General features: G+C 41.7%; 1 pseudogene; it reads left to right on the top strand.

Annotated features, from left to right (window-relative positions):
- Window positions 1–1,837: 1,837 nt before the first annotated feature.
- Window positions 1,838–12,050, top strand: part of LOC102021038 — a 119,947-nt pseudogene continuing 109,734 nt past the window's right edge.

Genomic DNA, 12,050 nt, shown 5'->3' on the forward strand with positions numbered 1-12,050 from the left:
AAATGAGAAAAACAAAGCTGGAAGTAAAACATAAACTTTACAAATATGAAGCATGGTCCAGCATGAGTACTGTGAATGAAAAGAACTGGAGTCTTACAGAAGGGTCCTCTTCGTAGAAGGGCCTGCATTGTTCAACTGAACAAAATATTCTTGAGCAAATATAAGAGGCTCAGTAAAACCTTTATAAACTGTTATACCAATCTGCAAAACTTTTCAGTGCAGTAGGGTAAGCTAGGCCAAAGAAGCAACAATGTGGAAGTAAAAACAAGTTCTACCAGCTTTTGGGTTTGCTCCAGCACATGGTCACTGGGGAATGGCTTCTGTGGGTCTGCCCTCCCCCAGCCTCCCCCATGGCACCCCACCATCACTCACATCCAGCCAGCAAAAAGGCAGGGACTCTGGAGAAGCACAGCTTCTTTAAAAGCCACGGTCCAGAAGTAGCAAAGCATGTCCTCTAATTTTACTGGCTGAAACTCAAGCTTACGACCATGCCCAGCTTCACATAACCTTTTAGTGGGGAAGATCAGAAAAGCCTTCGTTCTGATAAACACTCAGCATTCTTTGCTGGAGATAAGATTTCCAGTTCTATGAATTCTGTGCCAGGACTAGCTATATAGTATAAACAAGACTGAGAAGGGAAGAAGTCTATGGCCCACCTTCCATCTGCAACCTTCCCCAGCCTACACTGTTCCCATGGGGTCCAGTTTCTTGTGGAGCTCATAAACTATGTAGCCGGTCCTTTGTGTCCGGCATTTTATATTTGTAAAAGGAGTCAGTTGAAGACATACTGGCCTTGTGAGAGCGTTAGGGAAAAATCCTTGGCCAGAAGATGACAAATCCATTTGTTGTAACCTACACAGTACTCTTAAAGCCAAAGGCATCCTAGAACTTTTCACTTGAAAACCTTTATACACCTTGGCAATGATACTCAGGGAACGAGATTTTTAACCACAGAAATTTAGGAACTCTACCACTGAAGGCCCTGGGCCCCACACCAATCTACATTATGCTCCTACTTTTCTCATCCTTCTGGAAAGTGATCTCTGCCTTGCCCACAAGCTCTGAAAGTAGAGAAACCATTGGGAGAGAAGAAAGTAAAGCTTGGCAGCAGGGCTTGCTGTTTCACAGAAAGGCAATACCTCAGGAAATTGTGAAACCACCCACCCTTAAGGAGGGGTGTAAGGAAGAGAATATTACCTAAAAATACAAGACTGGCAGAAAAGCTACTTTCCAGCTACTATTTGCACTCTTTATTTCTGCCTGCCTGCTTCTCTCTCAAAGTGAGGGAGAAATTAAATTCCTAGATTTCATCTTTCCTTGGCTAGATAATAACAAATTTATCATTTTGTTCAAGTAGTATTTTTAATGCAAGAGACAGGGTATTTTCAAGAGAATTTACATACAAGACCTACAAAGCTTTAGGCAGAACGGAAGGGGAGGGAAATCCTGGAGGAGGCTGCGGGCAGGGAACGCACAGGGTGCAAGAGGGTGCCAGTGGCTGGCTGGCTGTTTTCGTTGGTGTCCCTGAGATGCCAGCCATAGCCCTTCCCCAACATGGGGACCAGAAATGTTAAACTCAACTATCAGAACAATTTCTGAAAAGTTCGATTTGAAGATGCAGTTTAGATCTGCAGCCAATGAGTCTGCTTAAACATGTGCATCCTGACTTGGACTGACTTGTAATGCAGCTGACCAGAAAGGTAATTCCCAAGAACACCGGGGGCATTTGGAGGAGCGCAGGGCAAGGCTGAAGGAGAAGGTTAGAGGTGATTACAGGACAAATGAGACTGGGACCAACAGGGTGAACAAAGAATGAGGCAGTGTGGATTTGGCCCTAATGACGAAGATTTTCAAGCCTGAGAGGGTCCAGCTGAGGGCAGGAAGCAGTGCTGGTGCTGGTGAGGACCGTAAGTTTGCCTCAGCGAGCAGTTCAGCAGCAGCTGCCTGGTTTTGACCAGGCCCATGGCTGCACAGCACCTCTGTCGGGGCTGAGTCGCCTCTCAGGCACGCAAACCCACCCTCGGTCCCTCAGGGTGCAGAGGTGCTGCAAACCGGGAAGCCCTCGCCTGCGCCAGCCAAAGAGGTTATCTGCAGCCATTTCTAAATACACGTTTTGGCTCTTCACATATAAAAATTATTAGAATTAACCAAGTAAAATTGAAATTTTTAATTTTTTAAAAATACCAGTCAGAATCAGCAAGGCTCGGCCCAGGAGTCGCGCTGCTTTAAGATCCCACTGCTTGGTGCTTCAGCTTTACCCCTCAGTAGCCTTTCCTTCACCGCGCTGTGTTACTTTGCTTCCTGGAAGGCATCCTGCATTCATGCTCCAGTGTTTTCTACCTGCCGATTCTTCAATCTGTAGGTTTTCTTCCTGACAAAACTTTCTTGGTTTAAGCATTATCTCCTCAAAGAAATATCTGAGTTAGATACCCCACCCCACTGGTGCCATATCTTGTTACATATACCTCTATCCTTGCGTTTTTCTACTATCCATTTAGTGTTAATTTTTTAACCTATCTCATCAAGAGGTATTTTGGGTAGACAAGATGCATTTTGAGTAGGAACTACATAAAATTGCTCAAAATGAGTTGAATGAAGAATGAGTATATAATGAGCATATAAATTTACAATCATCCTAAGTGTTTGAGGTTTTGATTTATTTTTGTTTTTGATTTTTTGAGGCAGGGTCTTGCTATGTAGCTCAGACTGGTCCTGAACTCACCATGCAAGTCTGATCTCAAACTCACAGTGATCCACCTGCTTCAGCCTCCTGAGTGCTAGGATTACAGCCATGTGCCACCATTCCAAGCTCTTGGGTTTATTTAATGTACATAGAAAGTCTACAGTTTGGATCAATACTTTTATAGCTGTCTGTGCACTAACGCAGTCTTTCTAAATACTAGCTTTGATAATAGCTTACTCTTAGCCAAGCACCATAATAAGTGCTATGTGTGCTTAGTTAAATCCTCGAAATTACTTTTAGTGTTCCCAACTTACTTTTATTTTTTTGTTTGTTTTTGGTTTTGGTTTTGGTTTTTCTCCGGTACCGGGAACCGAACTCACGACCTTGCGCTTGCCAGGCAGGCGCTGTGCCGCTGAGCTAAATCCCCAGCCCCCCAACTTACTTTTAAAATAAGAAAAAGAGTACAGTGCTTTCTACTTATTTAATTAATTAATATGGATTTTACATTCCCAATGTAACTTAATGGTTTTCACATGCATTAAAACATATGACATCTTTTGATAAAAATATAAAATCTTGGTTGTCTAGTAATTCAAACTAAAGTAATATTTTTTTGTCCCAACTACTATGGTATTTCTATTTTTCTTGTCCCACTACTATTCTGTTTGCTCCAGTAACTATCTGGTGGCATTTCTCCTAATTCCAGTAGCACTTGGAGCTTTCTTTTCCTTCACTTTTATTAAGAGCCTCAGGGCTTAGAACCACTAAACACAGACTGGATCCCCAGTGCTATCCAGATCGCTCAGAAGAAATATTCCCACCGGGTGGGTTTTCAATTGAAATAAAATATGATGACATGGAAGTATGGAGAAGATGAATGGCTTGAGCTGATGGGCAGGATTTGCAATTGGGTTTTGTTTTCTTTGGGAATCATGATGTCATTTTTCTTTGTCTTATCCTGTCTCTGCTGATTCTATCTAGGGGATGTCTTTCAATATGAAAAATTGAGTTATAGCTTCACATGAAGTCTCCCCAAAATACTTGCTTGATCCTGACTTATCCTTGGTGCATGCAACCCTCCCCCACACAGTACAATTTTTGTTCAAGCAGCTCCATCATGTTCTAGGAGATCCACTCTGGATTAACGGGGATAAGAAGCAGGTAAAAACAAACAAGCCATGTCATGCTACTGCCTGGGTTTTCTTTGAATCAGTTTTTCTCCTTTAAAGAGTTTAGTAAAGGTACCTTCTAAGTTTTCAAAAATTTTCACTTAAGCCCTGAATCAAAAGATTCCAGCGTCTTTTTTTCCTAGGAGAGTAAATTGAACCCAAATGAGATTGTGGTATATACACATAGCAGCCAAGGGCTAAAGGAATCTAAAATCACCAGTACTGACTCTGAAAACCCAGTAAAATCCAAACAAGACACTAATGATTTTGTGGACATTAAATGGTAGCATGAGTAACATAAAATTACAAAATAAACATGAAAACACCAAGCCCCCCTCATTCCTTTTCCTGGCATAACAGCCCAGCTCTGGCTGTCTCTGCTCAAGTAGGGTGGAGCTGACGCAGCCTGGATGACCACCAGAGTTATGTGTGGACCTGTACAATGGGTCCACACACCATACAATAGGCATGTGGTCATACACTAGGTATGTGGTCATACACTAGGTATGTGCCCCGATGCACACACAGACTCTGGGGTTTATCTAAGACAATCTCCACATATAGGTCACCCTGCCGGCAAAGTAGAGAGAGAAACTGAAGCAACTTCACCAACCCGTACTCTCTACATAAAGACAAGACAAGACAAACCCTCCAGGATCTCTGAGCAAATCTCGGCAAGGGTCTTTTACTGAGGATTCTTGGCCAGCTTTCTCTGCCCTTCTGATGTTCAATTTCACATTTTGAATTTAGGCAAATGGAGTAAATCAGGCTTCCCAAAGCTGCTGCACGAGTCTTACCTTCCTGCTCCTCAACAGGGCGTTGGTATCACCAGCAGGTCTGGTAGCTTCAACATACGAAACTGTGGGCTCCACTCACTCCTGAGTCCAAATCTGCTAATCTGCTTTTTCTTTTCATTTTCTCATGATTTGTGATTGTGTGTGTGTGTGTGTGTGTGTGTGTGTGTGTGTGTGTGTTGCTTGATTGGTTTTTGAGACAGAGTGTCACTATGTAATTCAGGCTGACCTTGAACTCACTCTGCAGCCCAAGCTGGCCTTGAAACTTGCAGCAATCCTCCTGCCTCAGCTTCCCAAGTGCTGAAATTACAGACATGTGCCACAATGAATGGCTTCAAATCTTCATTTTAACAAAATCTCCATACTATGTAAAAGCACATTAAAGTTGAGAGACCTCCTGTTTATCTCACTATGTCTGAGTTGATATTTGTAAGTTGGTCATAGTCATTTCTTTCTAGACTACATGCTTTGCTTGAAAATCTGTCCAGTTCTGGAATCCCTCCAGAGTCAGAGCCTACTTAATTCTTTTACCAGAGAAAAAATGTAGGCAGAACCTGAAAGCTGAGCTAATGGAGGCTGCAGGCTGCATGCAAAACATCCCTAATGCCAATAATAGACCCCTGCAAACCTTGCCTCTCACCGGGTCATTTACAGCCAGGTCTCACTGGCATTGCAGCAGACTCACGGTGTTACCTTTGCAGAACATCTCTGAAGATGCTACTAGCCTAAAATCCCACCTACTCATAGAGGGGATACTCTAGGAAATAAAAGACATGACATCAAGTCATTCAAGAAAAGCATGAAAATCAATGAAGACCTGTCAATGTGTATTGCAGTTTTCAGTCCAATGTTAGCAAATAGTCAATCTTATCCATGGAGTCAGGATGTATATGACCATAACACTAAAAAGTACTCATTTTCAAATAAGTTACATGTTTGATTAGCAAGCTGGGTCCTGTAAGTACTCAAGTAGGAGGATCAATTCTGTCTTGGGGAAGCTACAGTTTCCCAGAGGCAATTCTTAAAAGGCTTTTCCAGGCAGAAAGAGAATTACTAAAAAGAATGGAGGCCTGAACAGTATGTCACATTCACAGCCCTGTAGAAAGTTTAATATGCTTAACTTTTGTTTTATGAGGAGAGGCAGATAAGGATGTAGCTGTAGATAGGGATGTGTGTTCATGGGTTAGAAATGCCTGTGTAATAAAAAATATTTTTAAAATCTAGGCATGGTGGCACACAACTGTAATCCTAGGAATCTGGGTGACTAAAGGCAAGAAGATCACAAGTTCAAGCTCAGCCTGGGCTATGTAGCAACTTAACAAGACTGCTCAAACTTATTTTATATGGAGATATATTAAATATAAATAATTTGAATATAGTTACTGTGTTTGAGCTTTAAAGAAAAAGAAAAAGAAAAAGAAACAACTGGGGATATAGCTTAATGCAAATCCTCTGGGTTCAATACCAAATACTGCAAAAATATAAATAGATAAAAAATAAGAAATGGAAATTTTGATACTTATATACACTAATTATATTATGTGTTTTATAAGCAGCCCAAGGTAATTCCTCTTGACTCAGTGTGGCCCAAGCAGCATTGCCCACGGGACTGCAGTGCTAGGCCCTGCGTGTTAATGTGTGGGCCAATGGGAAGCTATCAAATAGTTTCTGAACAGGAAACAGCATCAGTTCCTGGATTAAGTCTACTGCATAAATTAATCCATGTGATTCTCGAAACAACTCTGTGGGAAGAGCATTATCCCAATTTTCAGATGAGGATACTAGTTTAATGTTCCATAGCTAATAAGCATTAGATACTTTAAATTTTTGGTATAGCCTTACTCTGAAAAAACTCCAACATTCTTAAAGGATTTTGATTTGGCTTAGAATTTGGGAGGGTTTTTTTCTTTCTTTCTTTCTTTTTCTTTTTTTTTCTTTTTGTTTTGGTTTGGATTGCTTTTTTTTGGCTTGCTTTGGGGTTTGGTTCTTTTTCCTGTCTTATTGAATCTCCATCTAACTCTGTCCAGATCTACACAGAAATATTTTCCACCTATCTTACTCAAATACCCATTTGACTCCAGTAGACTATGCTTTTACATAAAAGAATAAAACACCTGACAACAGTAAATTAGCAAGCTAGCTAGAGATTCAGATCTACCTGAAAAAGCAAATGGAAAATAACTAGGCCCCACACTATGTACAGTGACTGTAAGAGCAAGAAGTAGTGGGAGGAGCAGAGGAATCTTTAAAGTTTGGGAACAGCTGGAGGCAGGTGTGGGATTGAAGTTGGAAAGTGAAGCCAACTTGGGAACAGTCAGTGTCAAGAGAGTTAAATGCCTCCTGGTGACCCTGATGCCTGCCCCACTCAACTGGAACCTTGAGACCCTCCAGTCTCACACACCTCTCCATCCTAGCCAAAGCCCAGAGAAGGAGAAACACCTTTCTTTTCAGCTTTCCTCTTTCTCGTGGTTTCTCTAATGATGCAGAGAGAAAGACAGGGAGGGACACTGCCTGTGCTTTCCAGTGTATCCAACCACAGAGCATTTCTAGCCATCATGGAAGCAGGAACCTTCTTTATATTATGAGAAAGCTTAAAGGGCTTGATCCCAGTTTTTTATATGCTAAAGAGGAAACAGTGGAATCTGTGAATGATCATTCCAAGCCTGTTTTATATTATTATTCTTCCTGCTGTAAAAGTCTATTTTTCATGGGCCAGGGACACAGCTCAGCAGTGCAGTGCCTGCCTAGCAAGCATGAGGCCTGGTATGAAAAAAAGAAACAAGAAGAAGACCAAAAAATCTGTTATTCATGTTAGAGGTTTAAGAAGGTATTCTATCTACTGGCTTTCTTTCTGAAACAAAATCCTAATTTTCCTCTAGTCAAGTGGATTAGGGCCAAGTTAATGTGCTCATAAAGGCAACAGAGAACAAATTCACAATCAAATACTGCCCTTAATACATACCATTTGTGGGTGTTTCATAGAAATATTCAATTATGGAAAATATTAAGACTCCAAATGATGGAAATTTACTTACAAATATGATTTTTATCCAAATTTCAATGTACTCCTTGGCCAAAATAGAACTGCACATTTGAAAATGTTTGTAAACATCATGTCTTTCCATTGAAATAAGACATCTCTAGTCTCACTGCTTCTTGGTTGTTGGCAAAGATTAAGAGTAGTATCTAATCTACAGACTGAGGCACGCCACAGATATGCTCCCTGAGAAACAGCAGTGCTTATTTGCCTCAGCCCAGATTCCATGCAGCCTAACCCAGCAAGTGAGTCAGTACCAGGGTTTTGTTCAGCTGGTTGACTTGGTTTGATGTGGAGGGGGCGGCAGTGAGTGTGTGTATGTTCTCCATCTCACTCTGTCCACATCTATCAAGAAATATTTTTATGTATCTTGTTCATGGTCTTTATTTTATATGGAGATATATTAAATATAAATAATTTGAATATAGTTACTGTGTTTGAGCTTTAAATTATAGTTCTTTTTGTCTCATCAATGGACTCGAATGATTTTTCATCATGAACTGTTAACTAATGTTTCTGGCCAACTTATTTCTAAGACTTTACACTTAACTAAGTCTTTGTGCCAGATCAGTACCTGTTTAATTTATTTAGGAACAAAAGCCATTCATTTTCATCCTAAGAATCTAAGCACACTTGAAATCCTGTTCTGCTGCCAAAGTTAACCTCCTGGAGTTTATTTTTAAAATATGAGTCTCTACATAGTGACAACAGAAAGGAAAGCATGACAAAGAGAGGGGTCCTGCTTCTCCAGGTTTTCTGGGCCCAACCGTCGTCCAGAGTCAGCATTCCGTGGGCCCATTGGAGAGTTTGCATATGTATGTGTGCAAGTTACATGAAAGAAGTACAGAGCTGGAGAATGCACATTAAGATTAAGAGAAGAGGTAAAAATGTACCCTTCAAAATATTCCCTTGTTGAGAGATGTACCATGCTTTCCACACCACGCTAACTGCAACCGTGTAAGGGAAAGGAGTCCAGCACTGGAAAGCATTAGGTTTTTAGAAGTGAAGTTAAACTGATAAATTAGACCTCATTTATTGAACAGCAGTTAGAGCGGATTGCCTAGGGAGTCGTTTGACACCTTTGAAGACCCTGCTAACTTAATTGGTGATAGTTTGGGGGCTGAAGGAAACATTTAAGCCTGGAACAGCAGGACACCGTGCCGCATGAAAATGGAGAAGACGAGCACTCTCTCTGACAAGGGGAGTCATATATAGATTTTTGTGTCCATTGTTTTCGCTTATTTGTGTGTGTGCTTTACCCAGTCAATCAAATATAATTGACACCACTGGGTTCTGTTGTTTTGTAGATGACAGGAGCTAATGCAAGGGAAAAGCTGGAAGCAAACTTCCTCCTGAAAGGCAGTGGAAAGGTTTTTCTGCAGGGCCTGTGACATTTTTTGCTCAGTTGTATTAATTGATGTAATGACAGGCACTTGAGAAAATGATGGATACTGATCACCACAGCCTTTTAAGGTTGGCTTATATTTTGTATTAGCATAAGCACTTGTTTGGGCAAAGAGGGAATGCAAGCAGACAGAAAAAAAGGGGAAGCAACAAAGCAGCTCATCTGATGGCCTGGCTGCAGAGGAGCAAAGGCTTCCCAGGCAGGGCGCTTTGGCGGAGCTGGGAGACAGGCGTCCTGTCATTACTCCCCTTGACCTGCGATCTCGGAGGAGGACTCGCCCCAGTTTCGTACTCATTTCATAAAGTCATAAATCTTGAGTGCCAGGGCAGAAAACTGGGGAAAACCTACCAGTATTAGGATATGTGGAGCTAAGAGCAAATTCCTCAGACTGAGGGAGCTAGAGGTCTTAGAACGATCTCACGCACAGCGACAGTGGCAGGGATGCATCAGAGTGGGCCACACGGCTCAGCCAGACAGGGCCAGGCTGGAATCACTAACTGCTCAGGAGAGATCTGCCCGGAGGAACCTGACTCTTCAAAGGAGAGGTGCATAGTAAGGAGCGCTTCTTTGTCTGTGGAGTCCAGCTGAAGGTGCAGGAACGTATTCTGTGGTTCATTTGAGTAACCTAGTGTCATGAAAAATTGCCTCACTTTTTCTTTGGGTCGTTTCTGGGCTTTGAATGATCCTGAGTTGTCTGCACTTACCCAAAATTCACAGTGGAAATGTGTTTTCAATCACAATGGAAAAATTCTATTAATTAACATCCTTAATTTCATTGGCTTATGTAGACCTTTCTTCCTTTTTCTAACATTAAATGTTTTTGATAAGTTCTATTGTTTGGCATTAGAATCTTGAGTTGCATCATTTAATATTATGAAATGTAGAGGGAGAACTGGGACAGAGGCAAAAGAAAAAATTCCACTTCCCAAATCCTTGAGAGAAAACAGTAGCACAGTTCAAAGAAGGTGAAAACACAAACTTCACTTCTGTTCTGCAGATATTTCAACAAAGCATTTGATAAGCCTCATCAAGAAGAATTTCCACAATGTATCCTTAGCAAAAAATAAAATCCCATTTTCCACAAATCCAGATATACTTCTCATTTGTCAGAAATCAGTAAATGTCTTGGCAAATTTACGAGAAACATCTCTAGAAGATCTATTCTGAGTCGATGTCTCATGTACTTGCTCATAAAGAACCCTTGAATTCATTAATTTTTCGATATATATTTATTGAGCACCTGCTGTGTGCCAAGTACAGGCTATATCACAGGATCAAAAAGTAGATGTGCCTCTACTCTCATGGGTTGTTCAGCCCATTCAGTCCAACATAAGAGCAAGACATTAGTCAAACCATAAACCCAAATAAATTCAAAACTGAAAAAGTGCTAAGTGCTCTGAACGAGAGGTAACGATACTACAAGAATTTATAACCAGGAATCTTTACCCCCATTGACAGTTCAAAGCAAGTTTCACTAAGAAAATAATTATTAAGCTAAATTTGAAATCCAAAACAGAGTTACTAACAGGAAGTAGAAAGACGGGGGGAAGGGAAGCTATTGCAGCCACATGGACATGACAGACAAGAGTGGGTCTAGAAGTTCACATGAGCCAATGTGGTGAAACACAGAGGGTCCTAGGGAGTGTTGGAGGGACCATACTACAAGTGGGGTGGCCTGGGGCTAAAGCAAACCAAGGCAGAAGTTTTTTAAACAGGCCATGTGATTATGTTTCCCTCCACCAAGTTTACTTCCTTGTTCACCTTTGCCATTTTTGGCTTTGAGATTTCAAGCAGTTATCAAGTAATGGCAAAAGTCTAGAGGTGCCATTCCCACAGATGCCTCAAAAATCTGTCACGGTGAGAGGCAAGCAAGAGGAAAAGAGTGGATGGAACGGCATAGGCCAGTGGTGTCTAGGAAAATTACAGATTGCACTTCTAGCAGCTCTCCCTGTTTGTACTTCTAGCCAAGTGAATCCTTAATATGGAAAAATGGTACCCGCCACGTTAACATAAACTTGGGAAAAGATTCAGGTTAGACAATGAAGACATTTGTCAGCATGATGAATTATATCCCAGTACCATCAGTGCCATTTTAGGATGTGTTTCTGATATGATTAGAGAACAAAATACTTTTTGTTTCTAAAAAATATGAGAAGTTAGACTTCTGGAATCCTCCTTACCAAGGTGCTGCTAGAGCAGATCTGTCAGCAGAGAACAGGCCTCCACACCCCAGACTGCCCGCACCATGGCTTTGGTGACTGTCATGACAGGAGCAGAGCAGGTGCATAGGCACCAACACCTTCTAGAAGCCACTTGTTAACACTAGAGCCTTTTGCCCACTTCTATCTCTGAAATCCCACAGAAAATCACAGCATAAAAGCATCAGCATCATCTGTGACTTACTACTAGTTCCAAACCAATAGTCTTCCTGGAGTAGAGGAGTCTGGCACAAAAGCCATGGCCACCTTGGAGATGGCACGGTGCCTCAGCCTGGAGTGACATCTTCTGTAGCTCTGGAGAACACAACCAACTGCCGAGCATTCTCCAGAGCTCCTGGTGAGAGATTTCAGAAAGCACTATCAGCAGAGGTGAGACCCATGGTTCACCTTGAACAATGTGCCACAGGGTACTATACGACTGTTCAAGCTTCCTCTGCATACCACACACACACACACACAAACACACACACCCTACCTCACACCCCCCAGGGAATTCTGAAGTCACTCACATCAGGGAAGCTCACCTCATCCCTGGTCACTCCCCACACTGTTCTCTTATTCCCCTCCACATTTACATGCCATCTTTCTCTGCAAAAATAGCATATACCACCCACACACCTTCCTGCCTAATGACCATTAGGCCCCACCTCAAATCAATATATATACTCTTTTAGCCAGGTGGAGTGGCACATTTGTGTAATCCTAGCACTCTGAGGCTGAGGCAGGAGGATCGCTGAAAGTTT

Source organism: Chinchilla lanigera, unplaced genomic scaffold (assembly GCF_000276665.1).
Source record: "Chinchilla lanigera isolate Chin_1 unplaced genomic scaffold, ChiLan1.0 scaffold00120, whole genome shotgun sequence".
In the NCBI taxonomy this organism is placed as follows: Eukaryota; Metazoa; Chordata; class Mammalia; order Rodentia; family Chinchillidae; genus Chinchilla; species Chinchilla lanigera.